The following is a 16622-nucleotide window of genomic DNA, read 5'->3' as shown; positions in this document are numbered from 1 at the left end:
AAAAGAGACAAGTCCTGAGCCACCAATGGCACCATCCTTTGAGGCCAACTAGCCACTTGGTAGCAAATTGATTACATTCACTTCTTCCTCCCTAGAAAGGGCAGTGATTTGTTTTGCCTATGTGCTTCGTTATGGATTTATTATTCCTGTCTTCAGTCTATGACTAATTTCATGGGTATAAGACCTGTGTAAGTCACACAGGGCCCAAGCTCAGAAGGCTCCCATGCTTGGTTTAATGTTATTCTATTGCCACTTTGGAATTCTTAATTTTCAAGCAAGGGACCCCACATTTTCATTTTACACGGGCCAATCAATTATGTAGCTAGCCTTGCTGCAGTCTGGGTCAGTCTCTCCATCTGAAGCCTTGCAAAGTGTTTAATTCATTAACATACAAAAATCTAGTAACCTGCTTCACAGCAAAGAAAGTGGCATCCCCTGGTCCTATCATTTACCATACCACCCAGAGGCTGCTGGTTTAATAGAATAGTGCAAGACTAAGGTAAGTATAGGGAATGGGGCACTAAATTTCAGTGTCCCACTGAAAACTTTTCACCAATTTATGTGTATGTGTGTGTGTGTATGTGTATATATATGTATACATGTATATGTATATATGTATATGTATATATAAAGTATATATATGGTATCTTTCTCAGATACTATAAAAATTCCACATGTATGTATGTGTGTATATATATATACACACACACACACATATACATTTAAATATAAATAAATAAAATTTATATATAAATTTCTACTTTTTAGTTTATTTTATATATATAAAGTAGATGAACATGAAATAATTCAAGATATGCATACTAGTGAAGAAACAGGCAGAGAGGGTGAGATTCAAAGAAATGAGAAACTGAGTAAAACAATGAGAGAGGTTTCAGAGACAGAAGACAGAGTCTTTAAATGCTAGGGACTGAATAAATTCCACAGGGATAAGGATCTTTGCTTGGTTCATTCATGTACCCCAAGCATAGAAAATAGTAACTTATGTAATAGGCATGTAATAGGCACCCAATAATTATTTGTTAAATGGATCAACAAATCCAGTTAGTTTAGGTTAAAACTAAAAGTTTGAGCATGTATGAATGAATACATATATTCATTGTGTGTATACGCAATGAATATAAGTGTATTACATTTAGAGAGAAACAACTTCCAATTATACTATATTTTGCACCTATTATGTAACTAGCCCTTGCTCAGTGCTAGTGACATCAGCTTTAGTAAAACACGATTTCTGCCCCAAAGGAGATGAAAAGGTCATGCTAATGTCATCTAGAGAGGCCAGTTGACTTCACAAACATGTCTTGACTTAAAGGCTGCACTTTCATGGGGATTGTTTTTGCTTCAGTGTCTGTTTTGAAGTTTCCAAAACAATTGTCTATCAATTCATGTAAAGCTGATGTTGTATAGGCAAGGAGTGACTCACATTAATACATTGTACAAAGAACCAATGAATGAATCAGGCTTATCTCATATTAATCTATGAGAATCTTTCCAATTCTAAGAATATTTGCCTCTACTACTCTTATGTATGCCTTCCTCAGTCTCAGGCTTCTTTGGAACTGCTAAATGGATACATTTGGAATCAAAACAAAATGGAGGTGAGTGTTAGGAATTCTCATTCATATAGGTTAACGTCTAGTGAAACATCCATGATCATAACAGAAAATGCCTTTAAAGTCATCTAAATTTTCATCTCCCTTATCCAATGAGTTTCTCCTACCTTCTGGAGAAGATAAACACAAATAATATCTTGCTTACTTGTTTTTTTAAGCATCATTTTGACCACCTGCTTCCTTGATTATCAATCACATGTCAGTCCTGCAGTTTGGCTATTCGTGGATCTGATTTTTATTTTGAAATCTCTGATCACCATGGTAGGGCTTGGGTTTCTTCTTGTGTTCTCAGCCCTACGTTTAACAATATTCCATTCAGTTATTTTTTCAGATTTGTTCCTGTTATAAATTCTCTAGAACTTGTAAAAATTATCATTATTGACTTGCTGAAGAAAAGCCTGCTGTGATGGCCCCAGTTATGCATCATCTAATATGTGATTTGGAAATTTATGAATTGATATTTACATATCAAAATTATGAAGAAACACTATCTCATATAGGGCAGAGATCATGTGAGCATTCTGCATAGTGCAGACTTGATAAATATCAAATGACTACATGCAAATTAAAATAGCATTTTCTCACATCCTGGGTCTATATAGATAGGTGTGTTTTGTTCTTTTAGATGAGAGGTTGACTTATGATTATGAACTTTGACATCTTTCTGGCTGATTGAAAATAAATTGTGCATGTCAAATGAGTCCTTACGTAGGTATGAAATTTAACATTTTCCTGTCACTGGCTATGGGAACAGAAGAGTTTTGTTTTTGTTGTTTTGGGCAACGCTTATCTAGTAACCTCTGGTGTTACTAATAACTACTTACTAGTAAACCAACTAAGCTCCTAGAGACTTTTGCAGCTGGGGAAAGGGAAATATAATTTACTTGTCACTAAAGATACATTACTACACTGTATATTTAAATTTTAGTTTTCTTTATTAAGCAGAAGTAAAAAAAAAATGATGTTTAGATCCCAGAGATAATTCAGATCTTGGTGAGGAGCTAAACGTAGAAAATGCTTAATTACCTACTTATACTTCTGAGCAACACATGAATAGGCAGCATGGCTTTTGCTGTGATTGAAAGATGTCAGAAAAAAAATGTTTTTAGGGTGCAGAACTCTGTATTAGACTTACAGTTAGGAAAACTACCACATTTAGTGTTTCAGATACTATAAAAATATCCCCAAAACCCAACTCTGAACATGTCCCAATATATAGGAAATAATCCCATAATCACTAGTTTTTCAGTATATGAGATATTTGGTATTCATTTTAAGTTTAGTTTTCACTTAATTTATTACTCTTTTTTTCTCTCATGAAAACTTATCTGTCTGTGGTTACTTAAATCATCTATACCTTTATTTAATAAGTCCTAATAAGGACTTATTTCCCATAAGTCAGTGGCTGGGCAGGAATAACTTACTCAAATTATCCTTGGTTAATGATGATAACTTTCACTTTATCCAGTGATGTTTTGAATGTGTTAATTTAGTTCCATACAGGTAAGTAATGTATAGTTACTTTACTTTGCTTACTGAGGGTAACAGTCCACTGTCTTCAACATGGCATCTATCAGAAGAGAAATCAGGATAAACCCGAGGATTTTTGAAAGCTGTCCTATTCCAAGGTGTCTGATCTATTTTTTTTTAAGTCTTTACAGCTAACTGTAAGCTTTGACAAAAGAAGATTTACAAGTCTTTGAGACAATCATCACATCTTTGCTTTAACAAAACAAAACTGGGGGCGCCTGGGTGGCACAGTCGGTTAAGCGTCCGACTTCAGCCAGGTCACGATCTCGCGGTCTGTGAATTCGAGCCCCGCGTCAGGCTCTGGGCTGATGGCTCACAGCCTGGAGCCTGTTTCCGATTCTGTGTCTCCCTCTCTCTCTCTGCCCCTCCCCCGTTCATGCTCTGTCTCTCTCTGTCCCCAAAATAAATAAACATTGAAAAAAAATTTAAAAACAAAACAAAACAAAAAAAAACTAAAAAAAAAAAGCCAATGGAATCTAATTTTAAATACAGAAGTGAAAATTATCAATCCCAACTCCATATGTGCTAAATGATAAATTGACATATTTATACATACATTGATAAAATGTGAAAGCCTTTGCAACACTTTCATAGTTCCTCATCTCCCAAATGTTTGTTATTGTAAAACTGAACTAATCAAATGATCAAGAGATATTCAAGAGAATACAAAAAATATTGTGTGTATTGTGATTAAAAATGGCTTTCCAAAAGTTCAGATATCTGCTTCAATAAAGGCAGACAGTTTTCTGAATTTGGATTAGAAAAGAATAATCATACTAAACAGTTTGTAATCCTGAGAGAAAACAATTTTATGGAAAGTAGTTTAAAATATATTCATTAACCATTTCATATATTTTCAAATTTCCCCAAATAATCATTTCTACAACCTAAATATTATGACACTAACCTATGGAAAGATCTCTAAGGTATGCCATTGTCCTTTTATGATAACATATGAATTCCAGGTGCAGGTGTGTGTGTGTGTGTGAGTGTGTGTGTGTGTGTGTGTGTGTGTACGTGTGTGTTCATACATATACAAATTCATATTCTTATATTCTATGAGAAAACTATTTGCCACTTCTTTTCAGATTTTCTATCCTTCCAAGTATTTATTTCCATTCACTTTTCCTTTTTTATGACATTATTAATTTCCTCCTCATTGTTTTTCTGTCATTAAAACCAATAAAAATTAGAAATAGTAACTAAACCATTTCTAAAATGTTAATATTAAAAAAACTGTGGAACAGGTAAAGCAAATATTAAAAATGATGTTCTCTCTCTCTCTTTCTCTCTCTTCCTCTCTCTCTAATGGGAAAGGCCATGAAAAATTGAGGTAGAAGTGAAGCATCACTTTCCAAAAAATTTAGTTTTTTTTTCAAAATGCTGGAAAGTCAATTCAACAAGTATTTATGGAGCTTCTCCCCCTGCCCTTGGGGACGCTGTGATATAAAATCAAAAATTTTTCCCACAGGTAACACTTGATTCATTTTGATTTAAAACTGGCAGCTGAGAAAGTCTACTCAAGGTTTCATTTACTCTTTATATATAAATATTATTCTACAGTTTGAGGTTTTACCAATATCAGTGCTTGAGTTTTAGAACGCTTTGGAATCCCTCCCCCACTGCAGCAGATCATTGTATAAATGAAACTTTGAAAATGGTAGTGATTAAAAAGTGATCTACATGACAATCTGTTGATTCTTTGTAATATAGAAAGAAGTATTTTAACTTGGAAAAAGGGTATATTCTGTAGATATAGACACTCAATTATGTTTTTCTCTTTTTTGAAGCTTAAAAATGTATTATTTTGCTAATTAAATGACAATGTTTTTATTTTATTTTTTTGCTATGAAGTAGTTTGCCATGTCAACATAGTAGTTTACTATTACTATAGTATATATAGTTTATTTATTTAATAAAGAGCACCACTTTTCCAGGCATTATACTGAAGGCAGAATTTCCCAAATAAGAATGTAGCCTCAAATATAATATAAAAGGGGAAGAAACTAGAAAACTAATGGAGAACTATTTTAATATACACAATATGAGGGCATCCTGATGAAATATTTGTTGGGAAATGAGGAAAGTTGATTTTGCTTGAGTGAAAGAAAACAGGATGGTTGGAGTTTTTCTTTTGATGTATCAGTGAATATATTAGCTACTGTGGTTGAAGAAAAAATAGGAGCGATGAAGGTGTGTTCTCTTTCTTCTTTCCTATCAAAGGAGGCAAGAAAGACAATAAATAAGGACATTGGTATGTCTTCTAGTAAAACCATTAAGAGAGAATCAGGGAGGAAGAATAAAAAGGATAAGGATTAAATGTATTTGAATACAGGCTCAGATTAAAACCAAATTATTATTTAAAACCAAAAATAAAAACATTCATTACCTTTGAAAAACAGCACCTTTCCTGCAGTGTGTTTTTAAAAAAGCAGCTAATGCGGAAGAGCTGGAGGTATGGGTGGAGCAGTGGATAAGAAGGCCAACTGTCCAAAGGGGAAGAGGAGAAATTGAAATAAGGGCCTCTCACACACATTGACGAGTGCAGATTCTGTAGTTTTAAGGGCAGTGAGGAATTTGGAACATTCAGAGGAAAATAATCCTTTCTAACTCCATGTGATGCTTATCTCTGCTTATATCCCAGTGGTTCTACCATAATCTCAGGAAATTTTTATCTAATTTGAAGGAAGATCTTAGGATAAGATTGAGGTGAAGAGGAACATAGTTCATGTGGGAGTCCATAAGAGGTAAGCAGGGGTTCAAGGTTCCAGAAAATGGAATGGTCTATGGAAAAGTGAAGGCAGCTAGAGGGACTTTAGAAGCCAAGCCGAATTTCCAGCATTAGGACTGGTAAACTGCGAATGGACTGGGGAGAGACTGCTGCTTCGTAGGCGGAACACAGATCCAGGAATACCAAGTTTAGGATGACGTTAATTCCAGATTTACTACCACATCCCCTCAAGCCCCCTGCCAATCTCATCCCCAGTGACAAGCCTGGCTGTGCCTTGATGCTTGGTTAAGATGGAATCAAGCACCATGAAGGTGAGACAGTGAAATTCAATAATACATAGCATGTTCTCTGAAATCAGCCTGCTTGGGTTTGAGTCCCTACTCCACTTACTACTTATATAACCTAGGTCAAGTTTCTCAACTCTCTAAGACTCAGTTTTCTAACACAGGATGGGAATAATACTAGTACCTACCCTCTAGGACTTTTGTGAGAATTAAATGTAATGTATTTAATCCATTAAAATGTGGCTCTGTGCCTGGTGCGTAGCAAGCACTTCATAAGTGATAACTTACTCATTTTGTCTAGGGAGAAAAAGCACGTCAGGAGGCCAGATATTGAGAACAAACGGGTTAACTCCTATGTTATTTTTGTACTCTTCAAATCATAGTCGAGGTTTGACATAAGGAATAATAGCTTAAGTTTTACACAATGCCAGACACAAGCAACACAAGATAGATCATCTGCTGTCCTTATTGACAGTCTTTCCTTGCATTTCATAGAATTAGGTCACACTTAAAGAGAGGAACCATTGACTCAGATATTGTTTATATCCTTAGTAACAAGGTGTGTAAATCTTAAGAATATTGATACAAGTTTTTAACTCTTTTCAAAATGCACACCACTGAAGATATGTATGTTTGGCATCCACTCCAGGCTCTGAACATTTGGGTAATGCATAAGGCAACCTGAGCCAGAAGGGTTTGGGGGATGTTAATTATTGAAAGTGGCTAACTGCTCTGTTTTGAAGTAGATAAATGGAGTTTATGAGTACTGAGACATTGGCTTATTTCAATCCGCATTGTTGGAAATTTTCAATCATATCCTTGAACTTTGCAAACAGAACTTTGTATTTAGAAGCATTTTACGCTCACATGCAAGTAACAATACAGGGTTGGGTTCATAAAAGTGTAGAGAGCATACTCAAGTTTTTTATTTAAGAGTTTGGGGAGGTAACATACTAATAAAATCAACAGTGATAACTATTAATGTAATCAAGTGCAGATATTGCTTTAAAATCAATAGGATTAATGATTAGAAGAAAACAGCCTTGGGAAAAAAAAATAGAACACAAGAGCAGTGATAAAAAAGAAGCCAATTTATTATCAACCGGTGTCTTTAAGATACCAAATCATAAAATATCAAACCAGAAAATAAAGTTCTGGTTCAAGCATAGTTTTATGTCATAGAAGTATATTATGTTTTATGTACATATTTAGAAATAAAATAAGTGATGTTAGGACTGTCTTCAAAAAAATAAAAATAAATGACTGTGATGAGGTGACAGGGTGGCCAAGGATACCAAATCACTCCCTGTAAGTGGTACGTACGTAAGATAAGTCTGAACATGGAGATGGACAGTGGTTTGTGACTCCACTGTGGGAAAGTATGATCAAGATTTCTCTGAAGGAAGCACTGAACTCAGACCTGGGTGGCATAAAAAATACACAAAGAAAGAGATGGTTTTAACCTATGTAAACATTGTAAATCCAATCATGCTTGTTTGAGGACTGCATGTGTCAGGAAGGGTGTTAGTTTACTATCTGCTTATTGATTACTGCAAGTGAGTTTCAGGGGACTGGTAGTGTTACCTTTCCAACTTATCAACATTTTTACAATAAATAGATATCCAGTGTATTAGTTCACTTGCTTGGTAGTACTTATGAATTGAATTAGGATTATAATAACCTGCTGTTGTAACCAAACTGCTTTCCTTTTCTGCTAACGTAAATGTGAAAACTATCATGGTAGAAGGTAGAGAGGAAATTAACAACAAAATCAACACGCAATTTCCACTCCTTGTGACTGTAAGAAATTATGTTCTCTCTCCGTAACCTTCCTTGAGATCTACCAAGCCCATTGTGTGAAAGTGTCTGATACAGACACACCCGGAGATAAACATGTCTGCCTGTGCATTTGTAATGGGAGGTGGTGATTTGCTCCTATCAGTGGTCACACATAACCAATTTTTGTTGTTGTTATCCAGAGTTAGTAATAAGTAATTTCATGCATGTGAAGTCACAGTGAGAGAACAGGAGTGAGTGCTTCCTAATCATTATGTCAGAGAAGAGATGCTTGGGCTGTGGTGCCTAACTAAGCATATGGACACTGGGATATGACAGCATACATGTCACCTAGGTAGAATTTCCTGATGCCTGTCACCTCTTCACACTCTTCTTAGGAAGGCAATACTATCTGGTTGCTACTGTTCAGTCAGTTTAAGCACAAGCTTGCAAGAGAGTAAGAACACCTGCTCACTTATTCCTGAAGAATCTCCAACAAAAATCTCATAGAATCATGAAAGAAAGTCTTGGCCAGAGAGCGGGGTGGTTTGAGTCTCAACTGTTCTAAACTTCGAATCAGGTAGCCAACTCCCTCTTTGACTATTTTCCTCCATCTTTCACTAAACCTGAAAGCATTTGCACCAGCTCTGGGCAATGCTACACCCGACTAATAAAAATGAGGTGCACTACTCAATTTATCCAGGCCCGATTATGTTGGAAGGCAGCTAGCGGCAAAAGTGATTCCTGTATACTGAACAGCACTGGAGCCCCTGTAATCTAGAGGGGAAAACATTCAAAGGGCACTGTGAAGCTCAATTTACAGAAATAGATCGAAAATTGCTGCCAACTGGCCCAGCAGACAATGCTTATGCACAGCCATTGCAGACCAGGTTGTGGCTCAATTTGGGGGTGGGGGGGGGGAGTTGTACAGCATCAGGCATTGATGGCTTCTGTGCCATCATCCCAGAATACAGAGAAGAGTGACCTGGTCACCAACACTTGTCTTAATTAACCTGGCGCCAGTCTAAGAGTTTTAAATATTTTCTCTCCACTGATCATTTCTACCCATATTAGAAAACACCACCTTTAACATGCTCAGGCTAAACTAATCAGCTCTACTATCAATTCATAATTGATCCCTGTCCATAAACAATCTCAGTATGAAATTCCTTAGACGTTTTGCTCAGATATGTCTGCATTGTGCTGTAATCTTGTCAAAACCCTTGGCTTCTGAATGAACTTTTTTTCATCAGAGAGATTGGGAAGGGGTTATATGTCGCATGATACCAACACCTTCTGGCCACGCGTCTTATCCCTTTACCCCTAATAAAAATGTCTGAGTCTTATGTCCCAAGGAACTGTTTCAAAGCTTTTTAAGATGACCTTTAGTCAAATAGGTCAACTACTTTTAAAGCTTCCTCAATTAATGCCTTCCTGGGATGTCTTGTTTTGAAAATCACATTTGACATTTTGACAGAATTTAGCTTTGATATTCAAGCCGATTGCCCTCCTCCAGCTTTCTCAGCTACCAGGCACTTGAACTTTCACTCATATTTTTCTGCTAAGCTTCTGCTGACGGGCGTCTCTAGATACCATTGAGTAGGCTGACTGAAATATAACCTCACTCCAGGTCAAATGTCTTTAAGCTGAAAACCATTTCCAGGAAGGATGAAAATCTTAGATATTGCAAGTCTGTCTATTTGGCAGTGTTGAGATAAGAACAATGAGTCTTGTTTTTGTTGTTTTCTTTTCTTTTTGCTGTTCTGTAGCAGTGAGGAGGAAGAGCTCAAATGTTCAGCAACAGTTATTGCTGTGCATACACAAAGCATAGAATGGAAAATACAATGGGGCAAATTGAGTAACCGTTATAGACATGGGCAGGTAAAATCTAATATTAAAAGTTTGAAGGTGCAAGGCGTATGTCATAGGTTTTTTAAATTAATAAATATTTTATTTTTATTAATGTTATTAATATATTAATATTAATATAATAATATTAATAATATTTAATTTTTAATTAATAAAAATATAAAAATAATGTAATTTTGACTTGAATATTCGGGTCAGTTTCAGAAGCATGAACGCTATTTCATTTGCACTGATGTGTGAAAAATATCACGTGAACTTATGCCCAGTGAATTTCCAAAAGACTGCCCACTGAGTAGATTGCCTCTTATCATATTGTCTCAGAATCTTAACAAGAGTGTCTCCACTCTGTTCCAATCAGGCATTGTCCTCAAAAAGTCTACTTAAAATAAATCCATATTATCTGTAGATGAAGGGATAAAGGAGTTCCCATTTCATTTGCCTTATATAATAGGGAATCTGCTTGGCTAAAGACTACCTTAAAAGCTAGAGACAGTTTCTTGGGAAAAAACTCTGGCATTTTTACTGCAGAGAGACAGTTTCTTGGGACATAAGACTCAGGCATTTTTACTGCATAGAGATAATTTTTGGGGACATAAGACTCAGACATTTTTACTAGGACTAAAGAGACAAGATGCATGGTCAGAGTGAAGGTGTTAGTGTGATTTGACGTATAAACTCTCCCAGCATCCCTGAGGAAAATAACTTCGTTCAGAAGCTGAGAGTTTGACAAAGATTCCAGGAGAATCTTGACATATCTGAGTGATTGGCAACCACCAGAGGCAGATGGGGTTTGGCTGGACTGGCTTTGCTGAAAGGGCACAGCCCCGGCAAGTGTGATCCAAACGGTGAGGGAAGTTCAGAGTCAGTAAAGATCGTGAACATAAATAAACATCTTTTCTAAATAGTTTTCTTAATTTTTAAGTTTATTTATTTATTTTTGAAAGAGAGAAAGAGCACAAGTGGGACAGGGGCAGAGAGAGAGGGAGAGAGAATTCCAAGCAGGCTCCACACTGTCAGTGCAGAGCCCGACATGGGGATCGAACTCACGAACTGTGAGAGCATGACCTGAGCCAAGATCAAGAGTTGGGTTGCTTAGCTGGGCCACCCAGGTGCCCCTGCAACCTCTTTTCTAATTTTATGTTAGCTACTCCTGTCTTCTTCACAAAACCCCTTTCTGAACATCTAACTCCCTTGTTTTATTTATTCTCTGTATTGACTTCTCAAAAGAGCCCAGATTTCACAAATGTTAAGAGGTGATGGCTTGTTTCACACTTTAAAGTCATGGCTATTTTGGTTCACAGGAAGGGAGAAGGGGCATCATAAATCAGACTGTAATACATCCAACCTGAAAGGTATATTTATTAATTGACAATATTATTATGTGCAGCTTAAAATCTAAGTTTAAGAAATAACTATTTCAGATATTAGAATTAGTCTTTTTTTTAAGAAAAATGTGTCTTAAAATATTAAATGAGTTAAAATGGGAAGCTTTTTACTTGTGATTTTGTTCATCCTCTACTTGCTCCCTAGTTTTGTTAAGCAATTACTTAAATAATTTGTATTTCTCACTTCTAGGTACTTTCTAAGTATGACATTTATCCCCAGGCATGACAAGAACTGTTTTTTTTTTCTATTTTAGAATACTAAATATTCTACTTTCTCTTGAGACTAAAGCAGATTCTTTAACCCCAAATGCTCATCATCAATAATCATAACATTCACATCAATTCTCTCCCAAGATTTTGACTGTCTTTCTGTGCTTCCTCATTCTGGACTTTCACCCACTGTACCAGTGAAACTTGCCCTAATTTCTCCTGCTCAGTACTAGATCAGTCAGCTCATGATGAAGAAAACTTCATCATTAAGTGGATTAATGCACTGAACGTGGTCACAATACTTTTTTTGTGTAGTTGAATTAGTTATAGGCTAAGATAGTTAAATATGCAGCACCTCACACAAGCTAGAACTTTACTTTTTTCTTACCTGTCTAGAGTAGAAATTAAGGTTCCTTCTGTTTCATTATTGTGTCTTCTCAAGGGTGTTGTAGTCAATCAGGATTGAGGCTGGGTCATCACCATGCTAGCATTTTAACCTCCTAGAAAAAGGAATGAGAAACCAAAGGGAAAAAGATATCCCCTTATGGAAGTTATACTGCAACGTCATATTCCTTTGGAGAGAACTCAGTCACATGGCCACACCTAGCTACATGGCAATTTGGGAATTACAGTCTGTAGCTGGGACTAAAATGTTCTGGCTCTAAAAAAAGAAGGAGAAGGAGAAAGAGAAGGAGAGGAGGAGGAGAAGGAGGAGGAGGAGAGGGAGAAGAAGGAGAAGAAGAAACTAGAAATTGCCATAGCTTTAAATATTAGGCTGGTGATGTTGATATTACATTTTTTTTTTTAATTTATTTGAGAGAGAGAGAGCAGGGGAGAGGAGGAGGGGAGAAGAGGGAAAGGGAGACAGAATCTCAAGCAGGTTCCATGCTCAGCACAAAGACCATTCCAGGGCTTGATCCCATAAACCTGGGATTGTGACCAGAGCCAAAATCAAGAGTTGGATGCTCAACCAACTGAGACACCCAAGGGCCCTATATTACATTTTGATGCTTTCTTTCTTCCTAATCTTTTTTCTTTTGCTTAAGGCTATTTATGTATTCATTGCACTTCTTTCAGAGAATATGGAGGGCACATTTCAGAGAATATGGAAGGCACATAGCACTAGAGTGTAGTTGGATGTTAAATGATATTACTTTAAGCACTAAACTGAAAGTTATTTAATTTACAAAAATGTGGTTTACCCTAAATGTTTAAAGACTATATCTGTGGTCTTAGGGAAGTATGCAGTGTGTGCTTAATTAATTAGCTTTCTAATTCACCAAATCATTACTCTGTACCTACTACATGAAGAAAGCTGAGTGTAGTATTTTGGAGATGCAAACAATTTGAACACAACGAAACTTTCCTGAAGTAATTTATTAACCATCTGAGGAAACCCAAAGAAAAAATCAGCAAACAAAGCAATGGTACAAGAGCTATCATAGGACAGAAGAGATGAGGGATTTTTTTTTTTTTTTTGGTTTGTTTGTCTTGTTTTGTTTTGTTTTGGCTACTTAGTGTGTATTTGATGGAACCTCTTGCATCACATGCCATTTTCAAAAACTTTTTTTTGCATTAGTGTTTCTATTTCCTGTAGTTAATGAAATATCCCATTGTAAACATATATAATTATTATATTAGGAAATAAAAATAATGCTACCTCTATTCTGGGCTGTTCATCTAAATTATATCATATAACCTTTGTTCTTTGATTCTGTTGATCATGAAAATGGCATAATTATAAAGTTTATAATGTCATAATATTTTTTATCTTCTTTAATGAGACAGAAAGAGTGACTCTCAAAGTTTAATGTTTCTAATCAAATGGGAAGTTTGCTGAAAATTTAAAGACTCTATGGAGAGATTCTGACTCCAAAGTCCTTGTATAAAGATCCAGGAACTGTCATATTCCACAAGCACCCTATTGATTATTTTAGCTGCTCTTCCTCCCACTTTAAAAAATTCTTGGTTTACAGAACACACTGTGAGGAGATTATATGAATAGATGTCACTATTAATAACTTTCTTTGCATAGTATAAACACCTTTGTTGTGAAATTGTTTCTGCCACCAGGATCGTCTCTTGCTAGAGAAGGCAATTATTCCCAGTGGCCATATTATGACAAATCAATGTGTTTAAAGTGCTTATGTGTTAATGAAAATGTAATCTCACATAAGCAGTGTAATTGACGTGGTCTCTCTATATTTTTACCTATTTTTAATGAGAAAAAGTTAAAGTGGGACAAACTGATACTTATACCTATTATTAGTAACATAGGCAGTATTATCTTATCTTTCTTGATTATGTGCTTTGCCTCATTGCTTCTGTGTTATAACTTATGTCTGAGGTTAAGAAAAAAAAGAAAGCAAGAAAAAAAAGGAAGGAACAAACAAGGAATAAAAAAAGGAGGAAAGGAAGAAAGAAAGGGAATAAAAATAAAACAACAAAGACTGACCTTGAAAAAAACAGTACTTTATCTTGAGAACCATATGAGAGTAGCCTCCACAGTCCAGCTAGGTCCGTACAAATGATAATGAGTGAAGACACCTTTGATAATTTTAGCCTTCCCCTCCTCTCCCAACTCTGGCTGTTATCACTGGAAAACACCAGTGCCCGGCTTTTTACTGATTGTGAACACAGTTTGGAAGATATCTTATTTTATTAAAATTGAAATAGAAGTGATAACCTTGTATTCATTTAAAAAGTATGATTTTTCAAATTTGAAAAAACACATTGTTCTTGACTTTCCAGACCTGCCTCTGCGTTTTCCCAAAGCATAGTTGGTCTAATTTTAACCTTTAATTTCATTGAGTAGATAATCATCTTATAACCACGAATACCATGCCGATTTCTTGCCAAGTCTCCCCACCTTTAACACTACCGTCATTGATGTTTATTGATTTGAGACTCCTGCATCACAGTACTTAATTAATTTCAAACACAGAAGAATATTTTGGGATTTTATATTCAGGATCCCATTGATTTCTTGTCCTGCCAGTTTTAATCAGATTTGGGAAAAGGGAAGATTATGTCAAGGCTGTCTACTCGTCTATTGGTTAAAAATGTTATAAGTGCAATCACTAGAAAGCACTACATTTGAATAATGTATCTAAGTCTTGAAGTGATCAATTCATATACACTGGACATTAACATAGTATTTCCTTTAAACATCAGAAAGAATGTGTGCTTTAAAGATACAGCATGTAGCTCACCTAACTGAAATAAGTATTTGTTTAAGTATATAATCATATCTTTATTTTACATCTCTTTTGGGTCAGACTTCCACATCGAAAAATGCCTAATAGTCTGAAATCCATGGGGCCTTGATATGGCTTTCTGTGCTCTGTTTTAGTGATTAACCACATAGTCAAATACATCATTTCAAACTTTGTTCTTTAAAGGCAGTCTTTTGAAAGACTAGTACCTGCATTTCTGTTTTGTGGTACAACAGTGACAACCAGTGGCCGCTGGATTTCACTGACAATTTATTTAGGCTGACAATTTATGGCTAACATTGTACAGATTAACAAGGGCCTGAGTCCACCTTTAATAAGTAGCACTCAGAAATAACTTGCTTCTTGCAGAACTTCGTTTGATCTTTTACTAAAAATAGGTATGTATCTACCACATGTCTATTTGAAAAATGTTTTATTTTATTAACCAAGCATCTGAAATGTAGTTTAAAATGTACTAAGAGGTCACTGCAAATGCAAATATGGGAGGTGACTGGAAGATTCTTAGTGGGTTCATTCTATGTGCTATGTAAGCCAGAGTCCTTAATATTTTATTTTTCTCTTACCTGCAAGGGAAGGGAAGGAACTGCTAGGTATATGTGAAAAACAGGTCAAATCACTGTGTGGGCAAACAGTTGGGGATTGTATAATTACTCACTACCTGAACATCCCAGACCGGTCTCATCTTCCCTTCCTAAAAAGTCCATTATTCCTTTCAAATGGAGAGCTTAATGGAGTAAAGCTTTGCTAGATGTAATGAGCTGAATAATGTGGAGTTCAACTTTGGATTATGGACTTTTGGAGACTCCAGGCAGTTAAAACTAATGATTTAATCCCTGTATTTGTTTTAAATTTCTTTGAACAGATCTATTTATATATTCTAGAAGCTCTCTCTGAGACACAGCAATCTAGAAATACCCTTTCCCCTCCCTCTAGCATCCATGACATTACCTCTCTGTCTCAAACTGTCTTTTCTCTCTCTCCCTGTCTCTCTTTTTTAGCATAGCTCCAAACCTTCATTTCCTCCTCACTGGCACTGCTGTAAGAGTGCTTATGGCAAATTTGCTTCTGTAATCATAACTTGAACCCATCTGGGGATGAGATTGGCTACAAGCTTAGTATTTCCACTTAACATATTCATGATTAGCATGCACAGAAGGAGTAGAATTAGGATGAATGTTTTTGGAACAGTACAGATAAATCCTCATAAATGTAGTACAACAGCTCTGGAAACGCACAGTGCGGAAATGTAATGAAGCTGAACTCTATAGAGAGTTTGGTATTCTCAGTACCATGCCTCTCCTAATGAACTCATTTAGATTAGAAAATGGATTTAATATTTTATTGGAATTAACCTGAGCCAGTAAAGAGGATTACAATTTCTTTCCATAAATATAGTGATATTACAGGGTGAGGTAGCATGTTACATGAATATTAAGCACTTTATGAACATTGTCATGAAGCCAAAAGGTGTAAGGTGATTATATTTTAATATAGTGGTACTGTTCTTACAATAATTAAATTTGAATAGCAGTAAAAGGATATTTTAAAAAGATTTAAATCAAAAATTTGTTGCATTTTCTGAGCTAAAATGCCATGTGATTCAAGTTAAACCCAGGGTAGAACATTTAAGTGATCAGCTTGGGCAGAAGCTCTGTTTTCCCAAGTGAGATCTAAACAACAAAGGAACTTGGGGTGGGGAAGAGCAAGGAAGATTCTGGGTTTGACCCAAGAGAAGGATTATTTACTCACCTGTGACTCCTTTGGCAAAGGAGCTAGACAAAAATAGAGCTCTACTGATTATGGGCTAGGTTCTTCTTTCCTTTCTGTCGTCTTCGCTTTCATTCTAAACTCAGGTCCTTTGTCCATGATGGGTAGTTTTTTTTTTTTTTTTGTATATAATTCATATAAGAGGCACATACAGTCTACAAAGGAAGAAATTCATGAGAGATCAAAGGACATATACTCTT

At 35.8% G+C, this 16622-nt stretch overlaps 1 long non-coding RNA gene across 1 annotated transcript; it reads right to left on the bottom strand.

The window, feature by feature from the left end:
- Positions 1–5098: 5098 nt before the first annotated feature.
- LOC109503381 lies at positions 5099–16551 on the bottom strand. The gene is made up of 3 exons (XR_002745562.2): positions 16405–16551; positions 11808–11919; positions 5099–5378 (listed from the first exon to the last, which is right to left on the bottom strand). It is a non-coding gene; the product is annotated as an uncharacterized LOC109503381 (long non-coding RNA).
- Positions 16552–16622: the final 71 nt, after the last annotated feature.

This window comes from Felis catus, chromosome C2 (genome assembly GCF_018350175.1).
Source record: "Felis catus isolate Fca126 chromosome C2, F.catus_Fca126_mat1.0, whole genome shotgun sequence".
NCBI lineage: Eukaryota > Metazoa > Chordata > Mammalia > Carnivora > Felidae > Felis > Felis catus.
The sequence above is the reverse complement of the archived record's forward strand: the minus strand, read 5'-3'. Positions and strand labels throughout refer to the sequence as shown.